Raw genomic sequence first — 4,411 nt, 5'->3', positions numbered from 1 at the left:
TTGGGCAGAAAATTGTAATTGATTAACTGAATAAATGATTACAATATGTTACCTTTAGTAAGAGCAACTTTGAAACCTTAGACCAACCGAGTTCTAAAATTACAAGACTAATCTACTCCTACGAAAAGTAAGTGCAGTGCATGAAAGTAGAGTGCAAGAAAGTAAAGTGCAGAAATTTAAAGATAAATAAAATTGACAAAGACGTAGAGTCTAGATTTGGTTAGGGGCCTTTGCAATCTTTGCTTTCATCTATTTATAGTCACTTCTTTGCATATTCAAAGCAGTTAAGTTGTTATCTTCCGCCATGATCTCCTTCTCCTTTGCTACTCCTTGGGGCTATGAACTCCTCTTTGTGCGTGTGTAACTGCTAATAACCGTTTCTTTGTTAACTTCCTCTCCATGTGCCATTCACGTGTTGTTTAGCATCTCCATTGGCTGAAAACTTGCATTCGCAGCTCACATGAGCACCTTCGAACGTGAGACTTTTCATTATCTTGATGTATCCAGTACCCCTTGCTTGCCATGTGTCACCTTTGCATTGGATGGTTTAAATGTAACGCCAATAAAATCCTTGTGCACTAGACGGACCTCAAAAGAATTTTAACATAATTTTTAAAAAATATATCACTGAAAACAAAAACAAAAAAAAATTAAAAAATATAAATTTTTTAGATGAATGTCAAACCATTTAGGAAAATAAAATGGGTATGATGTGAGAATGTGCTAATGTAAACTTGAGATAGCTGTTTTTAACGGTCTACCATGTGAGACGATAAATGAAGTTGGTAAAAACTTACATGTGCCATGGCATTTATCTAATTTCATACACCATATTAAATTAAATCAAAAATCAAGTGTTGTGTCTTAATTAAGTAGGATCGACTATATCAATTTTTTTGTCATTTTATTTTATCAATAGTTATATATTCAGGTAAATTAAATAAATATATTTTTTCCCCTCCACTAACATCTCCATTTATAGTGATTGTGTCACTCTTTCTTACCATAATATCAGTTAGTCTTTGTTATATATGACCAATTCATCTTAACTTATTCTCTCAATTATTATTATTTTTTTAATAGGTGCTACTCTTGCCATTTTACGAATATATTTATTTCTAATTTTAGTTTTTTAAATCTTATCACAACATCCATAATTCTGGTAATTGAAATTGTTGGACAATCTTCACTGTAATTAATTAATTCTGTTTGTGTATTTAACAACAAACAGAATATCAAATAAATAAAGGAAAGGAGAATGAATGTTTAATTACAAAAATCAAACTAGAAAAAGAATTAAATAAATAAAAATAGATTTTATTTTGTTATAAAAACAAAATTAAAATCTAATTTAAATAAATAATAAAAACAGAAAATAAATAAATAACTTACTTGATTAAAATCTTGAATATTATTCTGATCAAGTCCAGTGTTTGACACTGTATCCTTAAGATAGATTCGTCCTCTCCACGGTGCTTTCAGAATATGGACGTCTATCACCCACAATGAAATGATTAACAATAAATATATGCAACACTATAATATATTTGTACAACGAACACACTAAGGCCTTGTTTGGTTTGACTTTGGGAGGTAAGTTTTCAAAAAATATTTTGGGAAGAGAGTTTAGAAAGTTTTGTAGTTTGTTTGGTTGTATATTTTGAAAATAGTTTGGAGTTTGGGAGTTTGGGATAATTTGATATTTTATTGTAATTGAGTAGATGTATGTAAGAGAAAAAATGATTGATTGATGTGTAGGAGAAAGAGTGATTTTGAAATTTTTTTGAGAAAAATTACAAACCAAACAAAATTTTCAAAAAATTTCTCCAAATTCTTTTTCGCAAAGCCAAACCAAACAGGGCCTAAGTGTTTTATACTCTCTCTCACAAGAAAATAATGCAGCAAAATGAAGAGTATGAATGCAGAATTTTGTGGACGAAAATTAGTATTTGAACGAAATGAGGGACTAGTCTATTTATAGAGATGAAGTGGTGGCTTGGTGGCTGCTAATTTTGAATTAAACAGGTACAATACCTGTTCAATTTAAATTAAACAGATAGGCAGTGTTTGGTTTGAATTTCAATTCAAAAACCTGTTTTGATTTGAATTTGAACAGAACAAATTCGGTTTGGACAAACTCGGATCTGTCTGTGAAGAGGTGCAACAATTTGAATTTAAAATTTAAATCTGGACAGAAATTCGGAATGAATTTTTGGACAAATTTTATTTCAAAAAATAAAATTTAAATTCAAATGTTTTTGGCCCAAAAGGATTAGTATTGGGCCGAACAAGCCCAACCCGCTCGACCAAAGGCGCGCGTGTGGTGATTTTTGGATCCAATAGGTCTAGCCCTTTTGGACCATAACCTCCCTCTCTACAGAACTTGGGTACCCCTCGGGGCACACCCCTAGTTCCAATCTTAAGCCTTATAAACCCATTAAAAACTTCTCACCAAATCAATGTGGGACAAGCCACTTTTCAACATTTAAGGATTTTCCACCAAAACTCCATTTCCATAGAGCATACTTTGGCTTCAATTTCCCATTTATTCGATAATGATTTTGAGCAACCAAATATACCACGTGAATCACAACACGGCATAGAATGCGTTACCACTTTGACCCGCCAACTTCGGTGTACGGGTCCCACCTAAATAATTGACCAAAGTTCGGAAAAAATCTGTGTGTTTTTACCAAAATTTTCCAAACCATTTCCAACAGAAATAAGATCAAATTACAAATTATGCCACCACACATGAGAAAATTTTATCTTCAATATGTTCTATCTTCAATAGGAACTTCCCACGGTTCTTGTTCAAGTTTTATTTTTAATTCCCAATTTTAGGATCACTAATGTTGTGTTTAGTTGGGGGATTTGAGATGGATTTGGAAAAGGAAATAGAAAATAGAAAATGTTGGTGAAATGTGAATAAAATATACCTACATTTTACTTAATTTCACATACCTTTTCTCTTTCCCTTTCTAAATCTCTCCTCAAATCTCTCAACCAAACACAGTGTAATGGTTAAAGACTTCTGTTCACTAGTTGGAATGGACTTCAAAGCCACATCAGTTGAGAACAATTTGCAAATTCCAACACATATATATAATAAATGTGTGAAAAATAGTAGAAATGGACTATGTAACCATATATAATTGTTCACCACAAATGTTTCCTTTACCATGCATAGTGGCTAACGAATTTGTCTAATATAACGTCTTGATTTTAATTGTTTTATTTATAATTTATTTTCTCATGAGATAGGCACTGTGATAGTACTAAAATTATAAATTTTAAGAAAGCTTTTGCAAGGAAGAATAAATAATAAAAGAAAAATAAGTAAATGAAATATAATTATTTTTTCTTTTCTTTTCCTTCCTCTGGCAAATTTCTCATTTTCAATGAAATACACTTGTCTAATACGAAAACTTGATTAGTTACCCTATTTACAATTCATTTTGTCATGCTAAAGGCATTATGGCGGTGTTAAAATTATGAATTTTAAGAGGGATTATCTGAAGAAGAACAAGCAATAGAAAGAAGGGAAAAAAATAGTAAATGAGCTATATTTTTTTTTTACTTTTTTTTCTCTCTTGCAAATTTTCTTTTCTTTTTTTTTTAATGGAAAAAAAGGAAGGAATCTTAATGAAATGCACTTTTTCAATATGAAGACTTGACTTAAGTTGTCTTATTTGTTATTCATTTTTTGATGTGATAGGCACTGTGTTATCATTGAAATTATAAATTTTAAGCATGATTTATAGAGAAAAATAACGAATAATAAAATTTGAATAATTTTTTTTTCTCACTTAAGCGTGTAATTGTTTATGGCATATGTTTCCTTACCATGCATAAAAGGGAAGGACTTTTTTCCTTTTCTTTTATATATGTATTTGGAAGAGGTGAAGAAATCTTAATAAAATACACTTGTTCAATACAAAGACTTGACTTTAATTGTCCTATTTACAATTCATTTTCTCATGCGACAGGCACTGTTGTGGTGTTAAAATTATGATTTTGCAAAGACTAATAAACAATAAAAGAAAAAAATAGTAAATGAAATATCTTTTTTTTTCTTTTTCTTTTCTTTTTCTTTTCCTTTCTCTCTCAGCAAATTATTCTTTTCCTTTTTTCATGGGAAAAGGAGAAGGAATCTTGACGAAATACATTTGTCCAATATGAGGACTTGACTTTAGTTGTCTTATTTAAAATTCGTTTTCTCATATGACAGACATTTTAAGAAAGATTTGCATAGAAAGATGAATAATAAATGCTACCTAGTAATTGTCAATGTCTATGTAGATGTGGATGGATATACATACAATGGACAAATGTTTTTGAGGCCAACCAAACTTTCAATTTCTTCTCAATCTTAATCTATCGTGGGTAGAGGGCAAGAAAATAGTAACTA

At 30.4% G+C, this 4,411-nt stretch overlaps 1 long non-coding RNA gene across 1 annotated transcript; it reads right to left on the bottom strand.

Moving 5' to 3' along the window:
• On the bottom strand, window positions 1-1,563 carry LOC114301045 (uncharacterized). The gene is made up of 2 exons (XR_003642892.2): window positions 1,393-1,563; window positions 1-578 (listed from the first exon to the last, which is right to left on the bottom strand). It is a non-coding gene; the product is annotated as an uncharacterized LOC114301045 (long non-coding RNA).
• Between the last annotated feature and the right edge of the window lie 2,848 nt (window positions 1,564-4,411).

The sequence above is a fragment of the Camellia sinensis genome, chromosome 6 (genome assembly GCF_055761805.1).
Source record: "Camellia sinensis isolate YWXY chromosome 6, ASM5576180v1, whole genome shotgun sequence".
Lineage (NCBI taxonomy): Eukaryota > Viridiplantae > Streptophyta > Magnoliopsida > Ericales > Theaceae > Camellia > Camellia sinensis.
This window is presented reverse-complemented; position numbering and strand designations above follow the sequence as displayed.